Source organism: Bubalus bubalis, chromosome 1 (genome assembly GCF_019923935.1).
Source record: "Bubalus bubalis isolate 160015118507 breed Murrah chromosome 1, NDDB_SH_1, whole genome shotgun sequence".
Lineage (NCBI taxonomy): Eukaryota > Metazoa > Chordata > Mammalia > Artiodactyla > Bovidae > Bubalus > Bubalus bubalis.
In genome coordinates this window covers 145,222,749-145,228,748 of record NC_059157.1, presented here as the reverse complement: position 1 = coordinate 145,228,748, position 6,000 = coordinate 145,222,749, and positions in this window count along the sequence as shown.

The following is a 6,000-nucleotide window of genomic DNA, read 5'->3' as shown; positions in this document are numbered from 1 at the left end:
GTCTCTGAATAATAGAGGAAGACATGCGGCAGCCAAGGCAAGAAGCATTCCAGACAGAGAGGGCAGTAAACAAACTTCAATTCCAACTCAATGTAGAGCAGTCTGTTGTGTAAAAACGCTAATCACTTCTGTACAGCACTGATTTTACTTCAAAAATGAGTTTTTGCAACATATTGACTGGAGCAATAGAAAATTAAACTCATAAAAATATCATATAAATTATCCTGGCACTTTTCAAAAACTTTAGATGGACATTATCATACTTATATTTAGGAAAATATCTTAGTTCATGCACACTTATGCAAAACAAAACAGAGCCAAAAAACAATCCCATGCCAAGTTACATAGTAAAGTGAAAAAAAGGATGTGCTTGTCTTTCAAAACATGATTCGTGACAAACTGAACATGTAAAAGGAGTAACACCTCTAGAGAGAGAATCTTTTCTGCTGAAGCAGAGTACATTTAACTGACATACCAGCAAAACTGACACACTATTCTGCAAATAGGTTGCCACGTCTATATCAAGGGAGGGAATGGTATTCCTGAGGATTTTGGCAAATCCATGCTTTATTGTGCTAATCTGAAGACAAGATCTGAATGCAAGTTTTCTGAACTGGAAATAGTCAATTTAAAAAGATAAAAATTAACTGTGAAGAAATTGAGAGCACAGACTTAACTGATTTCAAAAAATAACTGCAAGGTCATGCTCAAAAAGACACATTCATTCTCTCTCTCTCTCTCTCTCTCTCTCTCTCTCACACACACACACACACACACACACAAACCACACAAACACTTAACTTTCGTTAAGCAAGCCCAACTCATCAAGTAACCTTATTTTGCACTGGGTTGGCACTATCTGGAGAAAGCTGTGGTGGTTCTCAGGACTTCCTAGTCCCTCACAGGTAATAAAAGCTCTTCAGTTCACTTCAGTCACTCAGTCGTGTCCGACTCTTTGCGACCCCATGAATCGCAGCACGCCAGGCCTCCCTGTCCATCAACAACTCCCGGAGATCACTCAAACTCATGTCCATCGAGTTGGTGATGCCATCCAGCCATCTCATCCTCTGTCGTCCCCTTCTCCTCCTGCCCCCAATCCCTCCCAGCATCGGAATCTTTTCCAATGAATCAACACTTCGCATGATGTGGCCAAAGTACTGGAGTTTCAACTTTAGCATCATTCCTTCCAAAGAAATCCCAGGGCTGATCTCCTTAAGGATGGACTGGTTGGATCTCCTTGCAGTCCAAGGGACTCTCAAGAGTCTTCTCCAACACCACAGTTCAACAGCATCAATTCTTCAGTGCTCAGCTTTCTTCACAGTCCAACTCTCACATCCATACATGACCACAGGAAAAACCATAGCCTTGACTAGACAGACCTTTGTTGGCAAAGGAATGTCTCTGCTTTTCAATATGCTATCTAGGTTGGTCATAACTTTTCATCCAAGGAGTAAGCGTCTTTTAATTTCATGGTTGCAGTCACCATCTGCAGTGATTTTGGAGCCCCAAAAAATAAAGTCTGACACTGTTTCCACTGTTTCCCCATCTATTTCCCATGAAGTGATGGGACCAGATGCCATGATCTTCATTTTCTGAATGTTGAGCTTTAAGCCAACTTTTTCACTCTCCTCTTTCACTTTCATCAAGAGGCTTTTGAGTTCCTCTTCACTTTCTGCCATAAGGGTGGTGTCATCTGCATATCTGAGGTTATTGATATATCTCCCGACAATCTTGATTCCAGCTTGTGCTTCTTCCAGCCTAGCGTTTCTCAGGATGTACTCTGCATAGAAGTTAAATAAGCAGGGTGACAATATACAGCCTTGACATACTCCTTTTCCTATTTGGAACCAGTCTGTTGTTCCATGTCCAGTTCTAACTGTTGCTTCCTGACCTGCATATAGGTTTCTTAAGAGGCAGGTCAGGTGGTCTGGTATTCCCATCTCTTTCAGAATTTTCCACAGTTTCTTGGGATCCACACAGTCAAAGGCTTTGGCATAGTCAATAAAGCAGAAATAGATGTTTTTCTGGAACTCTCTTGCTTTTTCCATGATCCAGAGGATGTTTGATCTCTGGTTCCTCTGCCTTTTCTAAAACCAGCTTGAACATCTGGAAGTTCGCGGTTCACGTATTGCTGAAGCTTGGCTTGGAGAATTTTGAGCATTACTTTACTAGCGTGTGAGATGAGTGCAATTGTGTGTAGTTTGAGCATTCTTTGGCATTGCCTTTCTTTGGGATTGGAAGGAAAACTGACCTTTTCCAGTCCTGTGGCCACAGCTGAGTTTTCCAAATTTGCTGGCATACTGAGTGCAGCGCTTTCACAACGTCATCTTTCAGGATTTGAAATAGCTCAACTGGAATTCCAACACCTCCACAAGCTTTGTTCGTAGTGATGCTTTCTAAGGCCCACTTGACTTCACATTCCAGGATGTCTGGCTCTAGGTGAGTGATCACACCATCCTGATTATCTTGGTCGTGAAGATCTTTTTTGTACAGTTCTTCTGTGTATTCTTGCCACCTCTTCTTAATATCTTCTGCTTCTGTTAGGTCCATACCATTTCTGTCCTTTATCGAGCCCATCTTTGCCTGAAATATTCCCTTGGTATCTCTAATTTTCTTTAAGAGATCTCTAGTCTTTCCCAATCTGTTGTTTTCCTCTATTTCTTTACATTGATCGCTGAGGAAACTCTTAGATGAGTAATAAAAAGGTTCAACCCCACATAATTGTCAAAACTCCACATGTGACTTAGCACTAAGGCTTTTCTTTTTCACAGTGGTTGGACCTCCTGAATGCAGGAAAGCCTGAAGTCACAGAACCTTTAAGAAAAGCTTGGGTTTCCATTCTGCATCATCCATCCATGTTTTAGTCTAACTGATTGCCTACATTAAGATCACAGGAAAGGGTAAGGGTTAAAACAAAAATGTCCTGCCTTGCCTGGTGTGAACCTCACAGGTGTTGAAAGTATATCATTCCACTGAGGACCTCTTACCTGCCTTGCTCTGGATGCACGCCATGCATTCTTAGACCTTTGCCTCCTGAACCCCTAAGCATCAACTGATCATTCTTCTTTCTCTCTGCAGGGTCTCAGTGGTTCTCCTGGATAAAATTTTAAATGACCTACTTTCTCTTACATTTTTACATGTTCCATGTCAGACCTACAGAAAATGCTCTTTCATACGTTCCCTGCCACACTGTGAGAATGCAGGACAGCCAGCATGGTCATCTCTCTTTGCCTCAAACACCAGCAACCTGCCGGCCTAGCAATTGTATTTCTGACTCCTCAGATGGAATACAAAACCAGCCCACTGTGTCCCCAACTGCACGGACTCACTGATGTACATCTTACCAGGCTTGAAATGATGATCAGGGACAGTTAATAGACACTGTCTGAAGCTTGGAAATCATTTAAAGGAATAACTACATGTTATTTCAGATACACTCTAAAAGCCCACTCAAAGGTTATCTTATCCTCTAGGAAAATGTTCCTTTGTGTGATTATCGTTTACTAGTCATAAAGTTCTGATTCTGTGAAGTAATATATTAACTGGTAGGTTTTTTCCCGTCTACAATTTTCACATCATTTGCATTAGGTTTTTGAACCAATTTAACCATCCTGGTGGTTCCTTCCTTTATGAATTAAATAAACATGTAAATTCTATTAATATATTTATAGACCATCATGTTCTTAATTTCTGGAATTATATTTTGATGGTGGGTACCAAGCTTTTCTCTTCTGAAGGGAGCTGGGACACATGACAGAGCAGAAACTTATCAAAAGTACTCTTTCAATATCCACTCCACTCTTGGTTCCCCAAAGTTTTTAACAGGCAGAAGTTGATAATCAAATCCGGATTATAAAACAGATTTTCTATCATCTCCTTTTTACAAGTCCTGAAATTTAGCCTTACTTTGAAATGGAACATCTACTTTCCTCATGCCCAGGCAGACAGTGGATATAACATCCCATTACATATGTATGGGATTTTTCAAATTGTCAAGGATAGCCAAGCTTTAGAGGCAACATAAAATCACAAAAAGATTTTTTAAAAACATAAATTAGTATGATATAAATGTATTTAGATATATTTTACAGACTAAACTTAAGAAGGAAAAAGAAGAAACTTATAGTTAAGGTGTGACATTGTCCTTTTTGTAATTTTTCTCAGCATTGTAATTTCTGGCGGTCACCCATGGCATAGAATTCTTCAGCAAATAAATTTCCATAACACAAGGCAATGATTACTGATGTTTCACAAGTGGAGGAAAATCATCAGGGCATATGATAAATTCCTGCTTCCTTCAATGTGTAGTCCTTTCCCAGTTGAAAAATAAATATATAAGCTTTTTCAATGGGCATGTCATTTTCAACCAGCATTTATTCAACATCTGCTCTATTGTGGACACTGCCTAAAAGTGGATACAAAAAGGAACAAAGGCTGTATCTCTGCCTTTGAGGAACCCATTGTCTATTGAGGAAAGTAAGAGATCACAAATAATTAATATGTAATGTAGCAAGTACTATATTCACAAAGTATGGGAGAGAGACATGTGTGGCATAGCCAGAAGTTCTGGTTGGTCCAGACATAATATATATGGCAGGGAGATAAGATAAAAAGCTGTGCTAGAGTCAAATTTTAAAGTACCTCAGACATTACACTGTTCACAATGGAAACTACAATTTTTTTTTTTAACAGAAAATAATCATCTCAGCATGCTGAGATGCAAATAGAGCCAAAGGATAAAATGGAGACAAAAAGACATATTTAAAGTATGGTTATATTAGTCTCAGATATAAATGATGAGTCTGGAATAAATCGATGCAGAGGGCACAGGTCAAAGGAAAGAGATTCAAGGGGATTTCATAAACTCCAGCAGGATCTGAAGACTGAAGAAATGTGGCTATCAAATAGGAAGCAGTTCACAGAATGAGGACCACAGAGATGGCACAGAAATGAGTTCACTTTTCAAGTTTTTAATTTTGAGATAGTGATCAGAAATATTTTTATTGTTTCTGATTGTTATCTCAAAAGTAAAATTAGGTCGAGTTGTAGGGAAAGTGATGGGTCATGTATATTAGAGTGTCTGGTCATGCCATCAATGTATAGAGAGTAACCACAGCTAAAGGAGGAGTTGAAAACGTCCCAGGAGCCTTCAAAAAACTATGGAGGAGCTGGATTTGATAGATATATTCATCCAACATACCTAAAATAGATGGATATGAAACCAATACTTGGCCTTTTTATCTTGCAGTGTTTTATCAGTGTTCACTGCAAGGTCCTCACAAATGAACATGACACCATGCATGAATGTATTAATGTGATTCTCAGTTATTCTCAGTGTCATTCATATATTTACCATTGAGAAGCATGCACTAAATTAAGTGGTAAAAAAAAAAAGAATTGCCATTGGTCCCTGAAATGTGTTGCCAATATAAATACACCTACACTCAGCTTATGTAAACAAGTTCGGAGTAGGCAAAGAGAGAATTCAGGTGATGAGGTTTCTAGAAAAAAAAAACTCTATTTGAACAAAAAATTATTTTATTTTGTTTTTCTCTGCACCTTCCAATTTAATATGAGGTTAGTATTTTTTAGTTCCATCTAAAGACTGATGCTCGCTCCTTGGAAGAAAAGCTATGGCAAACCTAGACACTATATTGAAAAACAGAGACATCTCTTTGCTGCCAACAAACATCAGTATTAGTCAAAGCTGTGGTTTTCCCAGTAGTAGTGTATGGATGTAAGAGTTGGATCATAAAGAACGCTGAGTGCCAAAGAATTGATGCTTTTGAACTTTGGTGTTAGAGAAGACTCTTGAGAGTCCTTTGAACTGCAAGCACAAAAGCCAGTTAATCCTAAAGAAAATCAACCCTGAATATGCATTGGAAGGACTGATGGCAAAGCTGAAGCTCCCACAGTTTGGCCAACTGATGTGAAAAGCCAAATCATTGGAAATGACCCTGATACTGGGAAAGACTGAGGACAAGAGGAGAAGGGGAAGAC